Source organism: Gorilla gorilla, chromosome 1 (assembly GCF_029281585.2).
Source record: "Gorilla gorilla gorilla isolate KB3781 chromosome 1, NHGRI_mGorGor1-v2.1_pri, whole genome shotgun sequence".
Taxonomy (NCBI): domain Eukaryota; kingdom Metazoa; phylum Chordata; class Mammalia; order Primates; family Hominidae; genus Gorilla; species Gorilla gorilla.
In genome coordinates, this window is record NC_073224.2 from 190,531,422 (window position 1) to 190,558,045 (window position 26,624).

Genomic DNA, 26,624 nt, shown 5'->3' on the forward strand with positions numbered 1-26,624 from the left:
ACAAATAAAAACTTAGGTCCGAAAGCTAGTATTGAGCTAGAATAAGAAAAGAAACAATAAATTACACATTTTTTAAAGCTTACAAATCTTTAAAGTATTTTAAATGCTATAAATATTACAAAATATTTAAAATAGCATATTTTTATTAATTAACCTCCTGAAACACTTATATAATAATTTTTCCTACACTTTTGGCTGCACATTCTTTGACCACCTTTTCATATGACTATGATTCTGTCACATCATTTTCTAAAGAGAATAAAAAGCCAATTTGGTCTTTTCTTTAACATGGTAGAGCAAATGTTTTTTATTATTGATAGTTTTTAAAGTTTATTTCAGCATTGTGACTCATAATGTAAAATTTTAGAATTATTATGTAAGTTAGGAAACTTTATCAAGTTTTCTTCGTACATAAACTTTAAGATTTTAGAACATTTCATGTTTTCTTGTTCCATGACTAATCTTCGATTCTTTTTGTTGACATTCATTAACCACATTTCCTGGGTCATTTCAGGTTCTTAAAAGGGACCTGTGCAAGTAGGGGGCTCCTGAAACTTGAGTTTCATTAGATTTAGAGTAAAGTTGACTCATCAGATTAGCTGGTTACCTTTTTCCTTCCAGGCTCTTATGTCCTCATTTCCTCTCCCTGGGGCCAGATCTTCATTTCCTCACCAGGCCTCATACTTACCTAGGAAGCAAATTTCACTTCAAATCCAGGCACAGAGCATTCATTCCCCTGACTCTGTAACTCTGCAAAACAGTGCTGAGAGTCCCCATCACCCTCCTCAGTGACTGAATTAGACCACAAGAGCCTTCTAATACCTGGAGTATCTATAAATAAGAGCATGCATTGTAAACTTCGTGGGCTTTAAACACTGGCTACACCAGGTACAGAAGAATACAGAGGCTTGAAGATGAGTATTTTCCACAAAGATATGAGGCCTTGCTGGAGCTGGGTTAATTTCCCTCACACATTTCGTTGTATAAATACAACAGTTGAGATGTTCAATTAAAATAAGCACCCTTAATTTCAAATGTTAGTCTGTTGTGTGCATAATTATTTACTGAGCTGCCTAGGATATTTCTCACAATTACCTTTTCTTACTTTCCCAGTGAAATTACTGGTAATTTTTGGTTTCTCTTTCATTTAACAGGACAAAACAAAGCATTCTGGGTCTGCCTAAGGCAGGACTAATATAACTGCCTCAATAATGGCTACCTTCTAGTGAAGGCAATCTCAAAGAGCGGAGGAGGGGAAAAATCCAGGATTTTTCATTCTTTATATAAATAATTTGGCTCTATTTAACTGTTTGTGTCTTTGTTTGTTTCCTCATAAGCATAGACAGACTCTAATAACTCTAATATTGTTTATATATCATGAACTGCTAAAGTGTTGGACATAGGTTGGAAATGTATCTCATAGATCTTGGTTCTCTTAGTGTCTTCGAAAATGGCATTGTTCAAGGCACCACTGCCTACTCAGTCTGGGTAGCCTCTTAGCAGACCAGAGGGTGTTGGGGATGTGTTTCCTACAAGTGCCTCCCAGGGCATAGAGCAGGCCAGAGAAGGAAGCAGAGATTCAAATTAGCACTAACCAGTACTAGTATCTTATTTAAGAGAGTTGAAGGTCATTTCTCATTGACATTAGGGATTTTGCCTATTTTATTCACTAATGAGCTGGGGAGCTCGGCTGTGTCTCTTAATGCTGAATTGTCTTGGAAACCATTTACGTTAGTTGCCCTAATTTTTTTTTTTTTTGGCCGAGTCTTAATCTGTCACCCAGGCTGGAGTGCAGTGGTGCAATCTCAGCTCACTGCAACCTCTGCCTCCCACGTGCAGGTGATTCTCCTGCCTCAGCTTCCCTAGTAGCTGGGACTACAGGTGTGTACCACCACATCTGGCTAATTTTTTGTACTTTTTAGTAAAGATGGGGTTTCATCCTGTTGGCAAGGCTGGTCTTAAACTCCTGACTTCAGGTGATCTGCCCACCTTGGCCTCCCAAAGTGCTGGGATTACAGATGTGAGCCACCATGCCTGGCCTAGTTGTCCTGGTTAATTGCTGGATATCTTTTCTACCAACTTGATTTCTATTGTGAAATTCTGGGTCCTCACATAATTCATGGGTATTCTGTTCCATTGTCCTCTCATGCCTGTCTTAGGAACACTGAATTGCAGCTATTTCCAGTTAACTTACAGGATGTTTATTTTTTATTTTTAAAATACTTTCTGAGCACCTACTCTCTGCCAGCATCCTGCTAAATATTGTAGAAACAGAGATGAATAAAAAAGACAAACCCTGGCTTGAAGAAGCTTTTAGTCTAGGAGGAGACACAGACAAATATTTGATTATTGTATTAGTTGGCATAAGTTACAACAAACAACCCCCAAACCTCTGTGGCTTAACATAAAAATTTACTTCTCTTCTATTAATAGCATATATGTGGTTCGTAGGGTAACTCAGCTCCACAGTACATTGGGGACCCAGACCTTTGCATCCTATTGGAGGTAAGGGAAGAAAGAATGTGGAAGATTGGGCTTAGAAGACGTGAACATATGTCTTGTGCACACTACATTTGCTAGAGTTGGTTCATAGTCTTATCTAACTGCAGGGAAGACTAAGAAATGTAGTCTAGCTGTGTGCCTGAGATTAAAAGGAATTTGAGTTTAGAGAGCACACGGTATTGCCCTTGTTACACTAACAATAAAGGGTAATTGTGCTGTGACAAAAATCAACACAGGAATTATGGGAGAAGAAGGGGGGAGCTTAGTTTGTGGTATGGGGGTGGGGATGAGAATCAAGAATAGCTTCCTAAAGAAAGTGACACTTAAACTGATTTTTGAAGGATATTTAAGAGTGGGCTGGGTGAAGAAGGGGAAAGTAGGATTTGAAGTAGGAGGATGACACCAGCAAAAGTAAGAAAGCATGAAATAGCAAGATGTATGCTTAAATATACGAGTCAAAGGACTTACATCTAGATTTTGCATTTGATGAGTGACACAAGGAGGTTAGCAGCAGTTCTGCGTCACATTGATACATATTAATTCAATTGTTCTGATCAAAAATATATTGCCCAATTTTCAAAATCAAAGAAGTGTTTTTTGAAACTAGTTGAAAGTTAAGCAGCCAGCATGACCTAGTTGAGAACTTTATTCAGAAAGAAAATGAAAAAGAATTTGGAAATGAATTTCCCTGAAAATCATATCTCCATTTATTTGTGAAGACACAGAAACCACAAATTTGAAGGATGTGCAGAGAAGCAGTTTGATGCACTTTTATTCCTCCAATGAAATTAACAGCAAAATTTTCTGTTATAATACTCGGAGTTGTTTTGCTTTGGGCTCATTGAAGAACAGTTAATGTAAAAATGATTGGATTAAAAATCTCATAATTTTTTGTGCCTGCATCTATATTGCTGAAATTGGTCTAAAAAAGTCTATGGCTATAGAGTGCCCTAGAGCTCTTGCATTTTGTAACTATCTATGAATTGATTAAGACCAAAATCTATCTACATAAGAATCTCTCTTAGGAAGAAATAAAGTTTTTGGCTCAGAGAGGGATTTCAAAACAGGAGTTACTGCAATGAAAGACACATTTCTTGGACCATTTTTAAATATGAGAAAAATGAATAGTACATCTAAATGTGGAATCTATATCGATAGAACTGGAGGTGGAGTGGGCGTCAAACAGTGCTTAGGGGAAAGGCAGGAGGGAAGGAAGTTAAAATAGGACCAATAGTGTTTATCTTGAAACTTGGCAGACAAATCTAGGATTTCATGGTAGAAAAGATGGCAGAGAAAGTCAAGAGACGGGAAAGTACCATAAGTTTCCAGGCAAGTCCACAAAAGGAAACCAATACAGGTAGAATTAAAAGAGAGAATACATTTAAAGTATTTAACACCATGCCTGGCACTTAATAAATGCTTAATAAACATTACACATTATTATTATTATTAGTGTTTATTTTGCCTCATTGGACACTGCTAACTCAAATAACTCTCTTCTTGCTTAGGTTATTTCTTCGTTTTTTCTCTTGTCAATTTTATTTTTGCTTGATAACAAACATTGAAAACACGACATTGATGCAAAACATTTCTCAAAGCTGGCTCTCCTGAGCCTACCCCTTCCATCTCACTTTCAGACAATGTTTTATGTTTCTTTTATTTTATGACATAGTACCCACAGCTTCCCCCCGCCCCCCGTAGCATTTGTTACAACTGTGTACTTGACTGAAAGTTCTTTGAAGACAACAGAGTCATTTTTCATTCCTGTATCCTCAGGGAGACTACTGTGTGCTTGGCTTGAAATCAAGTGCTTGTACTTGAGCATATGAATGAAAGGCCAACAATGAATGGTTCACTTAGCCCTTTTACATTCATTTTATGCTCTGGTTAGCTCAGTGATGCAGGTATTATTATTGTTATTTTTTTTAATGTGATGTATTTTTCTTTTTTAATTATACTTTAAGTTTTAGGGTACATGTGCACATTGTGCAGGTTAGTTACATATGTATACATGTGCCATGCTGGTGCGCTGCACCCACTAACTCGTCATCTAGCATTAGGTATATCTCCCAATGCTATCCCTCCCCCCTCCCCCCACCCCACAACAGTCCCCAGAGTGTGATATTCCCCTTCCTGTGTCCATGTGATCTCATTGTTCAATTCCCACCTATGAGTGAGAACATGCGGTGTTTGGTTTTTTGTTCTTGCGATAGTTTACTGAGAATGATGGTTTCCAATTTCATCCATGTCCCTACAAAGGACATGAACTCATCATTTTTTATGGCTGCATAGTATTCCATGGTGTATATGTGCCACATTTTCTTAATCCAGTCTATCATTGTTGGACATTTGGGTTGGTTCCAAGTCTTTGCTATTGTGAATAATGCCGCAATAAACATACGTGTGCATGTGTCTTTATAGCAGCATGATTTATAGTCCTTTGGGTATATACCCAGTAATGGGATGGCTAGGTCAAATGGTATTTCTAGTTCTAGATCCCTGAGGAATCGCCACACTGACTTCCACAATGGTTGAACTCGTTTACAGTCCCACCAACAGTGTAAAAGTGTTCCTATTTCTCCACATCCTCTCCAGCACCTGTTGTTTCCTGACTTTTTAATGATTGCCATTCTAACTGGTGTGAGATGATATCTCATAGTGGTTTTGATTTGCAATTCTCTGATGGCCAGTGATGATGAGCATTTTTTCATGTGTTTTTTGGCTGCATAAATGTCTTCTTTTGAGAAGTGTCTGTTCGTGTCCTTCGCCCACTTTTTGATGGGGTTGTTTGTTTTTTTCTTGTAAATTTGTTTGAGTTCATTGTATATTCTGGATATTAGCCCTTTGTCAGATGAGTAGGTTGCGAAAATTTTCTCCCATGTTGTAGGTTGTCTGTTCACTCTGATGGTAGTTTCTTTTGCTGTGCAGAAGCTCTTTAGTTTAATTAGATCCCATTTGTCAATATTGTCTTTTGTTGCCATTGCTTTTGGTGTTTTGGACATGAAGTCCTTGCCCACGCCTATGTCCTGAATGGTAATGCCTAGGTTTTCTTCTAGGGTTTTTATGGTTTTAGGTCTAACGTTTAAATCTTTAATCCATCTTGAATTGATTTTTGTATAAGGTGTAAGGAAGGGATCCAGTTTCAGCTTTCTACATATGGCTAGCCAGTTCTCCCAGCACCATTTATTAAATAGGGAATCCTTTCCCCATTGCTTGTTTTTCTCAGGTTTGTCAAACATCAGATAGTTGTAGGTATGCGGCGTTATTTCTGAGGGCTCTGTTCTGTTCCATTGATCTATATCTCTGTTTTGGTACCAGTACCATGCTGTTTTGGTACCAGTACCATGCTGTTTTTGTTACTGTAGCCTTGTAGTATAGTTTGAAGTCAGGTAGTGTGATGCCTCCAGCTTTGTTCTTTTGGCTTAGGATTGACTTGGCGATGCAGGCTCTTTTTTGGTTCCATATGAACTTTCAAGTAGTTTTTTCTAATTCTGTGAAGAAAGTCATTGGTAGCTTGATGGGGATGGCATTGAATCTGTAAATGACCTTGGGCAGTATGGCCATTTTCACGATATTGATTCTTCCTACCCATGAGCATGGAATGTTCTTCCATTTGTTTGTATCCTCTTTTATTTCCTTGAGCAGTGGCTTGTAGTTCTCCTTGAAGAGGTCCTTCACATCCCTTGTAAGTTGGATTCCTAGGTATTTTATTCTCTTTGAAGCAATTGTGAATGGGAGTTCACTCATGATTTGGCTCTCTGTTTGTCTGTTGTTGGTGTATAAGAATGCTTGTGATTTTTGTACATTGATTTTGTATCCTGAGACTTTGCTGAAGTTGCTTATCAGCTTAAGGAGATTTTGGGCTGAGACAATGGGGTTTTCTAGATAAACAATCATGTCGTCTGAAAACAGGGACAATTTGACTTCCTCTTTTCCTAATTGAATACCCTTTATTTCCTTCTCCTGCCTGATTGCCCTGGCCAGAACTTCCAACACTATGTTGAATAGGAGTGGTGAGAGAGGGCATCCCTGTCTTGTGCCAGTTTTCAAAGGGAATGCTTCCAGTTTTTGCCCATTCAGTATGATATTGGCTGTGGGTTTGTCATAGATAGCTCTTATTATTTTGAAATACGTCCCATCAATACCTAATTTATTGAGAGTTTTTAGCATGAAGGGTTGTTGAATTTTGTCAAAGGCTTTTTCTGCATCTATTGAGATAATCATGTGGTTTTTGTCTTTGGCTCTGTTTATATGCTGGATTACATTTATTGACTTGTGTATATTGAACCAGCCTTGCATCCCAGGGATGAAGCCCACTTGATCGTGGTGGATAAGCTTTTTGATGTGCTGCTGGATTCGGTTTGCCAGTATTTTATTGAGGATTTTTGCATCAATGTTCATCAAGGATATTGGTCTAAAATTCTCTTTTTTGGTTGTGTCTCTGCCCAGCTTTGGTATCAGAATGATGCTGGCCTCATAAAATGAGTTAGGGAGGATTCCATCTTTTTCTATTGATTGGAATAGTTTCAGAAGGAATGGTACCAGTTCCTCCTTGTACCTCTGGTAGAATTCGGCTGTGAATCCATCTGGTCCTGGACTCTTTTTGGTTGGTAAACTATTGATTATTGCCACAATTTCAGCTCCTGTTATTGGTCTATTCAGAGATTCAACTTCTTCCTGATTTAGTCTTGGGAGAGTGTATGTGTCGAGGAATGTATCCATTTCTTCTAGATTTTCTAGTTTATTTGCGTAGAGGTGTTTGTAGTATTCTCTGATGGTAGTTTGTATTTCTGTGGGATCGGTGGTGATATCCGCTTTATCATTTTTTATTGCGTCTATTTGATTCTTCTCTCTTTTTTTCTTTATTAGTCTTGCTAGCGTTCTATCAATTTTGTTGATCCTTTCAAAAAACCAGCTCCTGGATTCATTGATTTTTTGAAGGGTTTTTTGTGTCTCTATTTCCTTCAGTTCTGCTCTGATTTTAGTTATTTCTTGCCTTCTGCTAGCTTTTGAATGTGTTTGCTCTTGCTTTTCTAGTTCTTTTAATTGTGATGTTAGGGTGACAATTTTGGATCTTTCCTGCTTTCTCTTGTGGGCATTTAGTGCTATAAATTTCCCTCTACACACTGCTTTGAATGCATCCCAGAGATTCTGGTATGTTGTGTCTTTGTTCTCGTTGGTTTCAAAGAACATCTTTATTTCTGCCTTCATTTCGTTATGTACCCAGTAGTCATTCAGGAGCAGGTTGTTCAGTTTCCATGTGGTTGAGTGGCTTTGAGTGAGATTTTTAATCCTGAGTTCTAGTTTGATTGCACTGTGGTCTGAGAGATAGTTTGTTATAATTTCTGTTCTTTTACATTTGCTGAGGAGAGCTTTACTTCCAACTATGTGGTCAATTTTGGAATAGGTGTGGTGTGGTGCTGAAAAAAATGTATATTCTGTTGATTTGGGGTGGAGAGTTCTGTAGATGTCTATTAGGTCCGCTTGGTGCAGAGCTGAGTTCAATTCCTGGGTATCCTTGTTGACTTTCTGTCTTGTTGATCTGTCTAATGTTGACAGTGGGGTGTTAAAGTCTCCCGTTATTAATGTGTGGGAGTCTAAGTCTCTTTGTAGGTCAGTCAGGACTTGCTTTATGAATCTGGGTGCTCCTGTATTGGGTGCATATATATTTAGGATAGTTAGCTCCTCTTGTTGAATTGATCCCTTTACCATTATGTAATGGCCTTCTTTGTCTCTTTTGATCTTTGTTGGTTTAAAGTCTGTTTTATCAGAGACTAGGATTGCAACCCCTGCCTTTTTTTGTTTTCCATTTGCTTGGTAGATCTTCCTCCATCGTTTTATTTTGAGCCTATGTGTGTCTCTGCACGTGAGATGGGTTTCCTGAATACAGCACACTGGTGGATCTTGACTCTTTATCCAACTTGCCAGTCTGTGTCTTTTAATTGGATAATTTGGTCCATTTACATTTAAAGTTAATATTGTTATGTGTGAATTTGATCCTGTCATTATGATGTTAGCTGGTGATTTTGCTCATTAGTTGATGCAGTTTCTTCCTAGTCTTGATGGTCTTTACATTTTGGCATGATTTTGCAGTGGCTGGTACCGGTTGTTCCTTTCCATGTTTAGTGCTTCCTTCAGGAGCTCTTTTAGGGCAGGCCTGGTGGTGACAAAATCTCTCAGCATTTGCTTGTCTGTAAAGTATTTTATTCCTCCTTCACTTATGAAGCTTAGTTTGGCTGGATATGATATTCTGGGTTGAAAATTCTTTTCTTTAAGAATGTTGAATATTGGCCCCCACTCTCTTCTGGCTTGTAGGGTTTCTGCCAAGAAATCCGCTGTTAGTCTGATGGGCTTCCCTTTGAGGGTAACCTGACCTTTCTCTCTGGCTGCCCTTAACATTTTTTCCTTCATTTCAACTTTGGTGAATCTGACAATTATGTGTCTTGGAGTTGCTCTTCTCGAGGAGTATCTTTGTGGCATTCTCTGTATTTCCTGAATCAGAATGTTGGCCTGCCTTGCTAGATTGGGGAAGTTCTCCTGGATAATATCCTGCAGAGTGTTTTCCAACTTGGTTCCATTCTCCGCATCAGTTTCAGGTACACCAATCAGACGTAGATTTGGTCTTTTCACATAGTCCCATATTTCTTGGAGGCTTTGCTCATTTCTTTTTATTCTTTTTTCTCTAGACTTCCCTTCTCGCTTCATTTCATTCATTTCATCTTCCATTGCTGATACCCTTTCTTCCAGTTGATCGCATCGGCTCCTGAGGCTTATGCATTCTTCACGTAGTTCTCGAGCCTTGGTTTTCAGCTCCATCAGCTCTTTTAAGCACTTCTCTGTATTGGTTATTCTAGTTATACATTCTTCTAAATTTTTTTCAAAGTTTTCAACTTCTTTGCCTTTGGTTTGAATGTCCTCCCGTAGCTCAGAGTAATTTGATCGTCTGAAGCCTTCTTCTCTCAGCTCGTCAAAATCATTCTCCATCCAGCTTTGTTCCGTTGCTGGTGAGGAACTGAGTTCCTTTGGAGGAGGAGAGGTGCTCTGCATTTTAGAGTTTCCAGTTTTTTGTTCTGTTTTTTCCCCATCTTTGTGGTTTTATCTACTTTTGGTCTTTGATGATGGTGATGTACAGATGGGTTTTCAGTGTGGATGTCCTTTCTGTTTGTTAGTTTTCCTTCTAACAGGCAGGACCCTCAGCTGCAGGTCTGTTGGAATACCCTGCCATGTGAGGTGTCAGTGTGCCCCTGCTGGGGGGTGCCTCCCAGTTAAGCTGCTCGGGGGTCAGGGGTCAGGGACCCACTTGAGGAGGCAGTCTGCCAGTTCTCAGATCTCCAGCTGCGTGCTGGGAGAACCACTGCTCTCTTCAAAGCTGTCAGACAGGGACATTTAAGTCTGCAGAGGTTACTGCTGTCTTTTTGTTTGTCTGTGCCCTGCCCCCAGAGGTGGAGCCTACAGAGGCAGGCAAGCCTCCTTGAGCTGTGGTGGGCTCCACCCAGTTCGAGCTTCCTGGCTGCTTTGTTTACCTAAGCAAGCCTGGGCAATGGCGGGCGCCCCTCCCCCAGCCTCGCTGCCGCCTTGCAGTTTTATCTCAGACTGCTGTGCTAGCAATCAGCGAGATTCCGTGGGCGTAGGACCCTCCGAGCCAGGTGTGGGATATAGTCTGGTGGTGCGCCGTTTTTTAAGCCGGTCTGAAAAGCACAATATTCGGGTGGGAGTGATCCGATTTTCCAGGTGCGTCCGTCACCCCTTTCTTTGACTCGGAAAGGGAGCTCCCTGACCCCTTGCGCTTCCCAGGTGAGGCAATGCCTCGCCCTGGTTCAGCTCCCACACGGTGCGCGCACCCACTGGCCTGCGCCCACTGTCTGGCACTCCCTAGTGAGATGAACCCGGTACCTCAGATGGAAATGCAGAAATCACCCGTCTTCTGCGTGGCTCACGCTGGGAGCTGTAGACCGGAGCTGTTCCTATTCGGCCATCTTGGCTCCTCCCGCAGGTATTATTATATACAAAGACACTAAGGCTTTGAGATGTTTAAGATTTTTACTCAAGATTTTAAGTGGTATAGTCAATATTACAATCAGCTGTCTTCCTATGCTTTCCACCCAAACACAGGATGTTTCCTTAGAATTTATTGTAGTGAGAAATAAGAGTGATCTAAGCATTGACAGACTTGTGTTCTAGCATTGCTCTGTACCTCTTTTAGGGCATTAATAATTACATGATGTCTTATGTTCTTTACCACAAGCCTGAGAACTCCTTAAAGTAAGGAATAGCTGTCTTATGCACCTCATTATCCCCAGCATCTAGCACAGGATGTGGCACAGATTAGGTTCTAGCTATATAGCTATTTGACCACTGACTGAATGAGTGAATGATACAGTTATTCTTGATAGTAACAATAGCAATAATAATTGCATATCATACAAATAAATACAGAGCACTTTTTTTTTTTTTTTGAGACGGAGTCTCGCTCAGTCACCCAGGCTGGAGTGCAGTGGTGCGATCTGGGCTCACGGCAAGCTCCACCTCCTTGGTTCATGCCATTCTCCTGCCTCAGCCTCCCGAGTAGCTGGGACTGCAGGCGCCCAACACCACGCCTGGCTAATTTTTTCGTATTTTTAGTAGAGTCGGGGTTTCACCGTGTTTGCCAGGATGGTCTCAATCTCCTGACCTCGTGATCCGCCCGTCTTGGCCTCCCAACGTGCTGGGATTACAGGCGTGAGCCACTGCGCCCGGCCAATACAGAGCACTTTTACATTCATTATCTTCTTAGATGTTTATCCCACTCTTGTAGATTTGTCAAGACTAGTTTGTTACTCTTATTCTGGAGTGAGGCAAACTGAGTCCCAGAAACTCTTAGCAATACACCCAATTTCATACCTTGATATAGAACTGTAATGCCAACCCTTGTATATCTGACTTCACATGTCATGCCTTTTCATCTTTATCAGCCTGTTTCAATCCCGAGAGATTTTTGTCTTTACAGAAGGAAGAGTAAAAGAAGACCAAAAGTTGGATAAATAGAAAGTATTATTGGCAGAATTTCAGGTCATTTGTGCTATTAGAGGTGAAGATTCCTTTGGGTGTACTTTATATCAGTGCTTCTTAAACTTCATTGTGTTTATAAATCAGTTGGCATCCTGTTAAAACGCAGATCCTGGTTCTTTAAACCTGCTACAGGGGCTGAGATTCTCCACTTCTAACAAATTTTCAAATAATGCTGATGCTGTTGGTTCAAGAATCACACTTTGAACAGCAAGACTTTATATCACCTATGCAGGGACCCTATCCCCTCCTAAGCCAGCACCTGTGGAGCAGGCTGACTCAGTCTTGATAGTACCCATTTCACCAACCTTGTCTCCAGCTTTTGTATTTATACCTAATAGTATTTTTCTGAGTAACCATTTTAGTTCACAGGGAATTATTACCTAAATTTATGTCACTTGGGCAAAAATTTGAACACTGAGGATAAGGATTTAATCTGTTTATTTTGTCCATTGAGATAGAATACATACTATGCTGCTGATCTCCAACTGAAATGTAAAACCTCCCAATGGGACTACTTGAGATTTCATTTGTTGAATAGGTGCCTACGTGGGAGATGACTGGTGGGTCCCAGAAGATATCAGCAGGGATCCAGAAAATATTCTTTTTCATTCTGAGAAACAAGGGCTAAGGAAGTCATGAAAAGAGAGTGGAGCTGGGAGTCTCTGCCATTCCATATGTATCACATTTGTTTGATAAGTACTCTAGGTTTTAACATATGCAGTTGTAAAATGTGAACTATGTTACCGATATCACAGAATTGTTGTCAAGATTTCAGCTACTGTAATATTATATTTCCTCTCCAAAGTCATAAACTTCTTGAAGGTAGAACTTGTTTTACATTTGACTTGCCAACTAGAGCACTGCATATAATACTTGCTGTGTGATACGCCACCAGTAACAGATGACCCAATACACTATTTATCTGGGAGAACACTTAATATGTAAAATATTATAATACTAGTATTTTTGTATATTGCTTTGGTATTGTAAAGAAGAATATTTACTTATCTGGTCAGTTACAAAGATCTATTGATTTTGCCTTCTACTACATCTCAAATTTATCTCCATCCTTTCCCTTCCTAATTAAAGTCTGATCATCTCTCACCTGGGCTAGTTTAATAGTCTTCTAACTTATATTTCCTTATCAACTGTTAACCTTCTAAAATCCATTATCTATGAGGAAGCCATAATGATATTTTAACATTTTTTAAATCTGTTAATGTCACCTCCCTGCTTAATAGCTTTAATGCCTTCCCATTATACTTGGGACAAAGAGAAATTCCTTACAAGGCCTACCATGCCGTTAATGAACTAGCACTTGCCTACATCTTTAGACTTACCTCATAAGTTTCTCCCCCATGAACTTTGCCTATCAGTCTGTGGCACTAGCCTTCTTTCAGTCCTTTAACTGGAGCACATGTCTTTTAAGCACAGGGGGGATCACAGGCTGTTCTCCTGGCCTGAAATGCACAGTCTATTTCCTACTTTCATCCAGTAAAATCCTTATATTTTAGTTCAATTGCCTACAAGAAAATTGTCCCTGACTCCACTGAGTCTTGGTTTTTTGTTGTTGTTGTTACATGTTCTTTTACTACTTAGTCCATTCATAGCACATTTTATTTGTATAATTAAATGGTTTTTGAATTATTCACTCAATATCAGTCTCTTCTATTAGACTACGAACTCCATGAGGGTAGGGACCTGAATATGTTTTATTCATTTTTATAACCATAGCTCTTGTCACAGTATCTATTTCACAGAGTTGTTGAAAGCAGTCAAGGTGATAATAAATGTGAAGCCTCCTACCACTTAAAGAGATGTGGCAGGTGGCCATTAAATGTTACTTTCTTTCTTATACTTTCATTTCAATTAGAAATTTTCCAACAGCTGGATTTAGCCTAGTCCCTGATATTGACAGATTTGGCTTAGATAAGTAGGGGTATGGAGAATGCAGAATTATAGACATAAAACTACAGAGCTACCCAAAGGTTATGAGACTGGAATTTAGCTAGACTAGAAAGCTAAAGTTACAGTAAAAAGGTAATCCAAGGGAAGACTTGGAATGGCCTTTCTGTGTTGCCTTCAATGTGTGCATATGAAAAATAAAACAAACAGCAAACATGTACACATGAATCTAGGTGTAACAAACTAAAGCTGGAAAGTCTCCTTTCTACTGTGGACCATATTATACAGAGGATCCATTTAGAAAATTAAAATGAAATGCATAATTCTAAAGCTGCAATAAAAGCTTCACTTTTGCATAGCTTTAAACTACTGACTGTTCTGAATTGCTTTCTCTGGTAAGATTGCTTCTGTAGTTGATTGCATGTCAAATAAAAAACTTAGCTATATGAAGACTCATAAAAAGCAATGTATTTTAACCTAAAGACACATCATTCCAATGAATTGCAAAGTTACAGGGGGAAGAATGGGACACATTATGAGGTTTCAAAAACCCCATTTCTTGTTTCAATCCTTAGGAAGTTCTTAGAAGAGATCCTATATGGGTATATTTTAGACCATGCCATATTATATCTCTCTAGTCTCTTAAAACTGAACTAGTCAATCATCCACTTTAGCCCTCCCTACTTTCTTATAGTTTTGCAAAAGAACTCCAGTTTATCCTAATCAACTACTATTGATCTCCTTCTCCCTTATATGAATGCCCTTTTTGGATCAGTTGAGGGAATTTTGATTTGTTTTTCTGTTTTACTCATATTAAGAACAAATTTCTGGCACAGCAAAAGGACTCCACAGCAGGCCAACTGTTTGTAAAACTAGTTCTTCATTGAGCCTTCTGTTTCTCCATTTCTCCTTCTCTTTTCTGATCGCTTTTTTTCTGTATTCCTTTAGTTTAATGAACTGCTTGCTTAACCTCCTTTAGCTTTAAAAAACAGCTTGCTTGTTTCTAGCACTGAATTCCAAGGTCATTTTTCTTTCAGGACAGGTTTCCTCAGATGCCTTCTCTGATCATAGCCTACGACACTTGTTTCTCCTTAACACTGAAGGGATAGACCTGAGACTTTAATTTATTGTCAATTGTAACACATGTCTGCATCATTTGTGGCCCATGGACCCGGAACACAGAATACAGTGGGTGAAAGTGCGTGAAGATACTATTAGGTTAAATCTCTTAGTCATGGAGCAGTGAGCTTTAGATCTCCGACTCGCCTAGTCTTTTTAGTTTTATTATTTCAACAATCATATTCCATTTCCTTAACGTATTCATGTTTTTCTTGTATTTATTTTTTGCCATTGTTGCATGTAGGTGTGAGTCAGCTGCCTTACATGCCCATATAATAAATACTATACAGAACATGCATTGAGCTTTTACTCAATTCCAGGCCATACTTTTATCTGTATTAACTAATATATACACTTTATATATATTGACTGATTTAATCCTTACAATAAACTTATGAAGTAAAAGCTATTATGAGCCTCATTTTTCATATGAAGAAATTCGAGCTCAGAGAAGCTAAATGACTTGCCCAAAGTATCACATTAAATAACTAGCTGAACTAGCATTGAATGCTACTCCACAGCCTAAACTCTTAAACATTATGTTGTAACATTTATCTAAGGCCATTTACAAAGCATATTCACATATGTCATCTGATCTCCACGGCAACCCCATAATTATTTCCATTTTACGGATGAGGAAATAGTGGCTCCAAGATATGAAGAATATACCACAAATCACATAACTAGTAAGATGTGGAACTGAGATATGAACCAAGTTTACTGATTTTAAATTTAGAAATTTTCCACCAAATCATAATTGATGTTCTAAATTCAAACATTTGGTAATACCTTTGCATATGGTTTAACTACAGGTATGCACACAATGTATATGTCTATTCACACATACATATGCATATATGCCTTTTATATTACCACATGTATAAATATCATCTGGATCAATTTTTAACTCTTAATTTGACTAGTATATAAACATAACAAAATGTACCGGTTCTTTTGAAAGAAAAAAACAACAGCAAACCATTTTTGTGTCCTTAACAAAGACTATATTCATATAATCAAAATTTACCTCATTGGAAAGCTGATATTTTTGACATTGACTCCTGGATAAATCCAAGGATAATCCATTTTAACCAGATAATGTACTCTCCCAAAGGCAAGGTTGTGTAGAATATCATTCCATGCAACTCCCTGGTTTCTGCATGTCCTATAAGCCCTTTATCTGAGGGGTGTTAGGGTATGGTGGGAAGACACAGGTTTTGGCATTTCTTGATCTTATTTTGAATGTTGATTCTACTTCTGACTTTCAGCAAATTACTTTCACTTAACTTCTTTCTCTAAGCCTCAATACTTTAACCTGCTAAAAAGAAGTAATTTTTCTGACCTTTAGCCTTTCTCCCACTAATTTGTTTTTCACATACTTGTCAGAGTGATAGTTCTAAAATATTATCCAGATCATGTCATTAACCTCCTTAAAATCCATCTCTCACTCTCCTTTGCTTTAAGGATAAAGCTCATATTCTTTAGCCTGACTCTCAAGGTTCTTTAGAACCTACCTTTCTAGTTTTATTTCTGTTGAACTTCCCTCATCCTCCCTACATTTTAATGTCACTTCAGTCCAAATTCACCTAGTTATTAGCAGGTTCAAGCTTAGAATCCATATTCCCTGATATGAAGTTCAATGCTTTTTCTATTCTAACACCATCTCCAATTAACAAACCTCTAGAAGTAACTTCTTATGGAAACTTATTACATTTACCACCCTCAGAGCATACTTACTATTTCATCTTTTATTCTATTGAATATTTTAAAGCAATCAATTAACATTGTTGCACCACTCTGCTAGGTGCTGCATTATCTGATATAAGTAATACAGTCCTTCCATTTAAGGAGCTCAAAATGTAGTAGGAGATATAAAGACAAAAATAATTCTAATCAGCATAGTGTCTGTTCCTCTCTTTTGACATAATGTAACATGTATTGGAGCAGAGGGACAGAGACAGTCCTTGGGCTAGCGAAGAAGTAGGAAAGAGTACAGAATTGGGAATTAAGAGAACTGGATGCTGATTCCAGATCTGCTATTAACTTTCTACATGACCTCAGATAAATCATTTCTCCTCTCTATGCCTCAGGTTCCTCATCTAAAAAATGATGGGGTTGGATTAGCATTTGATGATGCCTGAGACTCAAGTAAATATTATTGTCATCCTTATAGCTAACACTGCATAATGTCCCAAAATAAAAATAGCAACTATCATTAGCTGAGGGCTTGCTATGTCCCAGGAACTGTTTTAAATACTTTACATACATCTAATCCTCACAATAAGCCTATGAAGAGTGTATTGTTATTATTGTCCTTACTATGCAGATTAGGAGTCAGAGCTAGGAAGAGGTTAAGTAAGTGATAGATCTGTGATTTGAACCTCGCCTTTGTGTATCCAGAACTAGTTCTTTCCCCCTACATTCTTCATGGCTTCTTAAAGATGAGCACCACTCTTATAGCAATGGTGCTTAAGCCTGTAGCTCCATGGAGACTAGAGCATTAACCTCGCTTGGTCATATTCCTTTGATCAGTTTTAAGCAGTAGGCCCATTTTCATTGCATATGACCATTGACAGATGTAGTAATTCTCTCAAAACCGGTGTCCATCATTCCTCATTATGGATAATTTCACTTCAAAAATATTTAAGAAGCTAGTCTGCATGTTGCTGATGACTTTTTAAATTACAAACTAGAGTATGGTCCATTTATTGGTATTTTGGAAGCATGATTAACAATACAGCTAAACAGATCTTATCAAAATAAATAAAGTAAATGGTGCAACTTTCATTTTTTCTCATGTATTTCCCTTTTACTCACCAACCCATAAAATTGGTAATTGAAATAGATTCCTTTCTATTAATGTGAGTTCAATATAGCACTACACTATATGGGCTTATATATATGTGTATGTGTCTACATATACAATTTTATAAATATATACGTATGTATACATACACATGTATTTAAACATATGGTTTTAGAGGAGAATGTATAGAACCTTAAGGATAATGTCTTCACCTTTTCTCATTATTCTACCTTTTAAGGTGCTTTCACAAACATTGTAACTGGATCATAAGACCTTTATGATCCTGCCTAATAAAGAGATTCTGATTTTTTTTGTTTTATTTGTATTTTGAGGATTACAGGTTCTCAACAACTCTGTGAACTAGGCTGAGTATTAGTTATCCTCTTCATTTACAGAGGAGAAATCTGAAGCTCAGAGATAAAATGACCTGTTACAGATCACATAACTAGAAAGGGAAAGAGCCAAGACTTGAAGTAAGATTTCCCCGATTTCAAAGTCAGCATTCTATTTACTACATCATAATGTCACCTCTGCATTTTTCATGTATAATTTTATTCAAGCCTTATATAGATCAGGCAAATTGCAATTGTTGTGGCTGCAGATAAGCCCAGCGATGATCAGGGTTACTGAATCTGACCTGCATTTGGCCAGATCCAGTGAAAGATTGTCAGGTTCTTTTGCAGGCATGGAAGACATACAGGCAGGCTCAGGTCAAGACTGCAAAGAGCTCCACCTGAACTTTTTATTCTTTGCAACTTGGGCTTCACCCTCAGGTCTAGGAAAAGGCATTGGTCAGATCAATTCTACCCATTGTTGCCAGGAGGGAACTTCCTCATTCATATTTATATACAATTCTTTCAAACTGCTTTCTGACGCAGTTTTACTTTTGTTTGTATGATTATTTGTTTAATGCCTTCTCATCCTGCACATACACACTATAGACCATAAATGCCTTGAGGTCAAGGTCACACCTGCTTTTACTCATTACTGTATTCCCAGAACCTGGAATTTGGTAACTAATAAATATTTGTTAAATAAATGTTGAATGCATGCAAATATAAAGTGTTGATTACTTACTCAGTGCTAGACTCTATTCTGGGTGCTGCTACCTTTTTGCCTATTAAACCTCACTGAATCATAATCACCCAATGAGACAGTAAAGGACACTACCAGGTTGTGTGACCTCATGGCCAAAATTATTGAGAGTTGCTTTTACTTCCCAAATTTCCATTCAGTCTTCAATCTACTGAATTCTGGTATCAAGTTCCACCATTCTATTAGAATTGCTTCTTTCACAAATCTGGGAACATCTTTTAAAACCTTATCCCACAGGACTGCCAGGATTTGACATTGTCAATAAATCCTCCTCCTCCTCTTCTTCTTATCTTGCCTGGTAATATTCCATCATGGTTTCCCTTTTATACCTACATCTACTCTCTCCCATTCTTCTTCTTAGTCTCCTTTTCTTTTGAGGGCCCTTAAGTGTTGTACTCTCTTCAGAAAATCTCCCTACTCTTCTCATTTATACTCTTTAATTCATATAAACTTCACTACTATCTACAAACTAATACCATCTGGATATGTAATTTCATTCCTAGATACTCTTAAGAGGTTCAACTACACTTTTCCAAATATTTTCTGGCCAGTGGAGAGTACAGGAAGAACATTTGGTTTTTTGTTTGTTTGTTTTTGTTTGTTTTGCGGAGAATGTGATATAAAAGCATGATGCTGGGGAAACTTCTAGCATATTTGGGTATGAGTGTGAATAGTTAGAGGCTGTTATACAGGGACTGGTTGTTTGTTCCCTCCTCCCAAAATTCATATATTAAAATCTAACCCTCAATGTGATGGGATTGTGAGGGAGGGTTTTTGGGAGGTGATTAAGTCATGAGGCTGGAGACTCACTAATCCCATTAATGGGATTAGTGTTCTTATAAGAAGAGACCAAAGAGCTAGTTTGCTGTCTTTCTGCTATGTGAGGATCCAAGGAGAAGTTGGTTGTCTGCAGCCTGGACAAGAACCTTCACTGGAACCTGAACATGCTCTTGCTGGCACTCTGTTCTCAAACTTCCAGCCCCCAGAACTGTGAGAATAGATTTCTGGTGTTTATAAGCCACCCAGTCTATGGTACTTTGTTATAGAAGCCCAAACTGACTAAGAGGCATTCATTTTATTTTCTTTCTACAGATTTTTTTATGAAAAGAAAAATAAAACTAGCATAAAATAGGAACCTAATAAATACTTTTGAATGAATACATGAGTGAATGAACAAATTAGAGAAACTGATTGGTCTAGAAAAACTTTGTACTTAGTATTTTCCAAATATAATTTACCATTGTAACAATTAATGATAATAATATATTGGATTTCTGATATTTCTTAAATCTACTTACTTTCACAGGTTCTTACTGCCACTGCCCTCATTCAGACTTCCATCATCTCTATTTCCAATAATGTGTTCCCCTCTAGTCTGCCTTCCATATAGTCCCCCAAATGATCTTTCTAAAAGCAAATTTGGTTGTGTCAGTGTCCTGCTCAAACTCTTCAATGACCTTAATTTTATATACATTAAAGGATTAATTCTTTAGTTTATATTCAAGAGGTTGCCCTTTTCTGTGTGTTAGTCACATTGAATTACTATCTGTCCTTGATTCACTATTTTTATTCCATATATTTCTTACAGAACTTCAACTACTTGAGAGCCTTGCTATTCTTTTACCTCTGCTTTTTATACATACTGTGTCATCTGTCTGAAATGCTTTAACTTTCTGTGATGTTTAATATTAAGTTTCAACTTGATTGGATTGAAGGATGCCTAGATAACTGGCAAAGTATTGTTTCCCGGTGTGTCTATGAGGGTGTTGCCAGAAGAGATTAACATTTGAGTCAGTGGACTGGGAGAGGAAGACCTACCCTCAGTGTGGATAGGCACCATCCAATCAGCTGTCAGTGTGCCTAGAACAAAGTAGGCAGGAGAAGGTGGGATAAAACTGGCTTGTTGAGTCTTCTGGCTTTCATCTTTTCTCCCATGCTGGATGTTTCCTTCTGTTTCTCTTGCCCTTGGACATCAGACTCCAGGTTATTTGGCCTTTGGACTCTTGGATTTACACCAGTGATTTGCCGGGGTCTCTCGGGCTTTCAGCCACAGACTGAAGGCTGCACTGTTGACTTCCCTACTTCTGAGGCTTTTGGACTTGGACCGAACCACTGCTGGCTTCTTTCTTCCTCACCTTGCAGACAGCCTTTCTTGGGACTTCACCTTGTGATGGTGTGAGCTAATTCTCCTTAATAAACTCCCTTGCTTATATACATATATCCTATTAGTTGTGGCCCTCTGGAGAACCCTGACTAATACACTTTCTTACTTTGCTTGTAACTCACTATAAAGCCCTTAGTACAGCATCTGGCATATAGTAAGCATTTGATAAGTGCAGTGAGTATCATGCCATCATTGACGTTACTGTCTTTGTTGTCATCATCATCATAAGGTGTGAGGGATCCTAGCATATCCAATGTATCAGAGATTTTACAGATGACTTTGTCAAATTTGCATTTTATACATAGACAAATGGATCCAGGAAAAGGAAGAGGTTGGTTCAGACTTTTGGAGCTTGTAAGAAAGACAGCAAATCAAGAGAGCTAGAACCTAGCTGAATTAACTTTGTTCACTGCCCTAATAGGCCTTTTGTGGTTTTCAAATTATTTCACCTTCTGACTAATTGATAGCAGCAACTGATATAGAGGAAAGAGCATGGCTAGTCTTAGCTATGCTCAAGTTGTGGCTGTTGTATTTAGTTGATAATATTATTCATCTCATAGAGCTGTTAAAATGCTCCCCTCCACAACCCCTGCTGACCTCATATTTGGCACATTTCCCCTCAAACACCTAGGTTAGAGGGATTCCAGAACTTAAAACTATGCTGGGCTAAGCAGTAGTTGGTTTTTAAAACTTGTAGAAGGGAAATATCATGGGAAGAAAGTTAGGAGCATATTGTCTTCAGGTGTGAGCAGAAACTCAAAATAGATTTCTGCATACGGGTTTCTAGTCGTGCTCGGGAATGCAGCCGACTGAGCACAACATGGCCATATCCTGGAGCTCTGCCAGCTTTGCCCTCCCTATGAGGGGCACAGGTGCATCTGTGCCTGTGGCCCATATTATACATCCTTAAGAGGTTCAAGTACATTTGGGTTCAACAAGAGGTATAGAGAGGCCTGCAGAGTGTTCTAGGCATTTCTGGACCAGTTTCCTACATTGTAGTACTTCAGTGACCCACACATCCATCTGTAGAAAATTTTGTAGGACTGCTTACCTAGTTTCAGGAAGAAAGTGCCTTCAAGATTCTGTATGTCTTCTTCCTGTCCATACTTCTGTCTCTCTCAGACCAGATATTTTTCAATATGAGCTTGAATATATCAGACTGGGATGATCTTCAGTTAGGGAATTTATAATATTCCTATCCTCCTGTGCAGAGAAGCTGAAATTATATCAAAGAAAATGGAAACTTTTGTTCATTAAGAGGAAGTAAAGTAGCACGTATTGATTTTCTACCATTTTCTTGTTTTTTTAATAAATCCTTTGAAATAGATAATAATGTCTTTTAACAATTAAATTGAAATATTAATAATCACAATTTTACTAACTTCAGAAAGATGACAAAGATAGTGAGCGCCAGAGTAAGATTTTAAATGAAGCCCTATCTGACTTCTGCTTTACCATGAAATCTCCAAGTAGCTCTGTCACCTTTCTTCCTCACTTTTCAGCTGTGCCTTCTTTAAGGTCTCTGGGTTGTGTTTGCGCCCCTATTAGCTTAATACAAATTATATACTTCCATCCCTCACTCCTTGTTTCTGCCTTCCTTCCCCTCCCCAAAAGTGTCTCATTTCTCTGACTCTTGCTTTTAGATTGAGTGCATGGTATTGATCAGGATCTCACTAAAAGTATCACTTTCTGATTAATTTCTTCCCCCAAATCCTCATTAGATGTGAATTGTGTAATTGTTAAAAAATAGGCACTAGCTCACTTTGCTTCAAGATGTGTGGTAGTGTTAAGAAGTTACATATGTGGGTTGCAACAAAAAGTATTGGTATCAATTTCATTAGTTTGCCAGCTTGGAGGATAAATGAGACAGAGAGAGAGAGAGAGAGAGCCAGAGAGAGTGGGGTTTGATGGAGAGGAAGGAGAGGGGAGACAGAAAAAGACAGAGAAAGGAAGGGATTTAGAATGAAAAGATTTGGTTTAGGCCTCTGGCATTATGTGACTAGGGTATATTTAACTTCTGTAAGCCTTAATTCCTTCATTGACAATAAGGAGATTTCATCTCTGCTCTCACCTCCTCACAAGGTGTATTAGTCAGTGTTCTCTAGAGGGACAGGACTAATAGGACAGATGTATATATGAAAGGGAGTTTATTAAGGAGTATTGACTCACACAATCACGAAGTGAAGTCCCACAATAGACTGTCTCCAGCTGAGGAGCAAGGAAGCCAATCTGTGTCCCAAAACCTTAAAATTAGGGAAGCTGACAGTGTAGCCTTCAGTCTGTGGCCTAAGGCCCGAGAGCCTCTGGCAAACCACTGGTGTAATTTCAAGAGTCCAAAAGCTGAAGAACTCAGAATCTGATGTGTGAGGGCAAGAAGCATCCAGCATGGAAGAAAGATGAAGGCCCTAAGACTCAGCAAGTCAAGTCCTTTCATGTTCCTCTGCCTGCTTTTATCCTAGCTGTACTGGCAGCTGATTAGATGATGCCCACCCAGATTGAGAGTGAGTCAGCCTCTCCCAGTCCACTGACTCAAATGTTAATCTCCTTTGGCAACACCCTTACAGACACACCCAGGAACAATACTTTGCATCCTTCTATCTATTCAAGTTGATGCTCAGTATTAACCATCACACAAGGGTAGTGTGAGATCAGTGAAGACATGGATATAAATTTATTTTATAGATTGCAAAGTGCTTTACAATAGATTGTACTAAAAGCATTTATTCGGTATTTAAAAAATAACAGTGTTATCACATGCATTTTTTCTTTCTTGCTTATTTCTCAGTATTTTGGTTCATGAATTGTTACTCTGTTGTCCACAATATTCTCTACTTGTGTGAGAGTTCTAGAGTCTCTGGGGTCTAGGACAGGAGTTACAGGAAGCAATCTCTTACCTGAGGCTGCTGTAACCCTGAATTCAGGCAAAGGAGTAGAATCACAAAACTGGAGCACAGAGTAGAGAGCCAGAGTCTGATAAGCGAAAAATAAGTCAATTGTCTAAATGGGGTGTCTGAGCTGGGAATGTGACCTCAGAATTCTGTAACCTGGGAGCAGGGTTAGCCAACTGTAGACTGAGGGAATTTCTCACTAAAGGCTGGACATTTGCAACTGGATATTTGTTGGCTATATTTAAATACAGACCTGGGTTATTAGGAACACACATCATACAGATATTTTCATTTTGATGTGTTCTGACTATCAACCTCCTCTTTCAGATATGCCTCATAAATCACTTTCAAGGCAGTTAGGATCTTTCAGGTTCTTGGAACTGAATTCATCTTGACTAAAATTATTTGAGCATTCATATTTTTTCCAAAGTTCCTATTCTTTCTGATTTCATTAAAAAGTGTTCCTCTTTTTTTTCAAGACATAGAACAATTAAGATCATTTGTTTCCTTTGTGAGAGAATTCAACTTTGCTTTGGAAGTGTATCATCTCAGAAGTAATATTGTCTTTCTTACCACCTGTGAACATCTGTATAGCTATTAGTCAAGGTTAGCCAAAGAAACAGAGCCAACTGAGTGTGTAAATATATAGAAAGAGATTTATTATGAGGAATTGGCTCATGTGATGATGGAGGCTGCTAAGTCTAAAATCTGCACTGTGACTTGGCAGTCCAGAAACCCAGGAGAGCCAATAGCTCAGTTCCAGTTTGAAGGCCCATGGCCTAGAGACCCAGAAGAGCCAGTGGTGTAGATGAAAGCCACAGGCAGTCTGCTAAGCAATGCCCTCTTGGCAGGAGAGGTTGATGTTTTTGTTTTTGCTTTCTTTTGTTTTTCTATGTAGGCCTTTAACTTGATTGGATGATGCTAACCCACATTATAGAGGACAATCTGCTTACTTAAAGTTTATTGACTTAGATATCAATCTTATCCAAAAATACCCTCCATTTTGATACATAAAATTAACTGTTACAATAGGTAAAAAGAAAAAATTTTGTCCTTTCTTTTTTTTTTTTTTTTTGGAGGCAGAGTCTCACTCTGTCGCCCTGGCTGGAATGCAGTGGCGTTATCTCGGCTCACTGCAAGCTCCGCCTCCCGGGTTTACGCCATTCTCCTGCCTCAGCCTACCGAGTAGCTGGGACTACAGGCGCCCGCCACCACGCCTGGCTAATTTTTTGTATTTTTAATACAGACGGGGTTTCACCGTGTTAGCCAGGATGGTCTCGATTTCCTGACCTCGTGATCCGCCCATCTCGGCCTCCCAAAGTGCTGGGATTACAGGCATGAGCCGCCGCTCCTGGCCTGCATTTATTTTATATATACACATCATATTGAATAAAATACAGAAAAAAAAATGCCAGATTAAGAAAAATAATCACATACTTTTACCACAGAGAGTTTTTCACTACCATTTTAACATCTTTATTCCAGTCTTTAAAACCACATTTGTATAGTTGAGCTTATATTACATGTACCATTTTTTTATACTGGGTTATCACATATTATTGTATAAACATTTATCACGCTACTAAAATATATAAAAACTACATTATCATATATTTATATAGTATTTTATGTACCCTTTGCTTGGTAATTTAAATTGCTGCCAATTTTCTTTGTTATAAATAATGCTTCAACGAACATCTTCATGAATAAAAGTCTCCATCTGCATGTTGACTTTTGTTTTATATCACATTTGTAGGTAAGATTATTGGTTTTGATGAAATAAATATCATACCAAATGTTGCATTGGTTTTAAATGGGATAATTGGAGTAGCAGATTTAAATTTTTATTGAGGGCTCTTTTTCTATTACCAGTGGAATTTGAATCCTATTAGGAAAGACATATTTTAAGAGTCACTACAAAATAATCAAATCTCTAGGGCAGTCTGCTCACAACAATTTGTTAGCATTTTAATAGGTTTTAGGTATTTAAACTCATTCTTCCAGAGTGCTTACCATGGATGCTTTCTGTGAGACAGTTCCCTCTTGGAAAGTTGCACTGACCCGTTTTAGGGAATACATTGCTGCTATGTTAAGATTGTTTGGGCAGCAGAGACTAGAATTGAAGGATAGTGGTTGTTGTAAGGGCTAATTATACAGCTAATGGCTTTGCTTAACATATCAATAAGCATTTCCTAAACTGAGTCTCCTTTCTTCTTCCAATAGGATTCTTCCAAATGTGCAGATATTATGACATTGAGTTGGAGAGTGTTTTCTCTACTCCCATACAAATGGCATCATGTACTGATGCATTCTGACAGAAACATAGGGAATATTTGGCAAACATCTTGTTTTTTACTGTTACTTCCACACACCCATGATATTCAGAGGTTGCCCTGATAAAAACATAGATCTGAGGCCAAAATCTGTCACTCACATTTGAATTTTGGCAAGTTTTAGATAGAGAATCTCCTTGTGTCTCTAAGGTACACCTCATCAAAGGGAAGAAAAGGAAGATGGTGGTAAAAGGATAACTGTTTAGGCAAAGCCCTCTAGGAAGCTGGAGGGAATGGCATGGGGAGCAGCAGCAGTGGCAGCATGGTTTTTTGAGCTCTCACTATTTACTAGGCACCATGGTTCAATAATTTGCATACATTATCATATTGAATACTTATCATGAGCCCATGGAATACATGTATATTATTATCATCCCCGTTTTGTAGATGGAAGAATAGAATGTAAAAAAGGTAATAACTTGCAAAGAGCCACACAGTTAGAATGAAGTCATACTAATAGAACAGGGTAAATTAAATCTCATCCACTTCTGTAATTGGCCTTAGACAGAACTAGAGAAATGTTTCTCTTGAATAATGGAGAGCCGGTGAGAACGGGTACTAATGCAGTTAAATATGAAAAGAGGAAATATGAGGTGACTGGGCCTCTCTGAATGTTATTTTCTCTGTGAAGTAGGATACTGAGGTTCTGAATTTGGAGAAGGGTGAGTATGGAGGTGAGGGTGACTTGGGAATACTAATGATGATTTGAAGTAGACATTGAGAGGATGGGCAAAAGTTGATTAAATACTCACAAAAGGGAAGTT

The 26,624-nt window shown here is 38.4% G+C and overlaps 1 protein-coding gene and 1 long non-coding RNA gene across 7 annotated transcripts in view; both read left to right on the plus strand.

Moving 5' to 3' along the window:
• Positions 1 to 26,624, plus strand: part of LOC101147269 (AGBL carboxypeptidase 4) — a 1,515,476-nt gene that overhangs the window by 595,402 nt on the left and 893,450 nt on the right. The window lies entirely within an intron of this gene.
• The window catches only part of LOC109024566 (uncharacterized), a 103,714-nt gene that overhangs the window by 46,464 nt on the left and 30,626 nt on the right, over positions 1 to 26,624 (plus strand). Inside the window, exon 3 of the long non-coding RNA XR_002004061.2 lies at positions 2,434 to 2,505. This is a non-coding gene — a long non-coding RNA (uncharacterized lncRNA). The remainder of the gene's footprint in view (positions 1 to 2,433; positions 2,506 to 26,624) is intronic.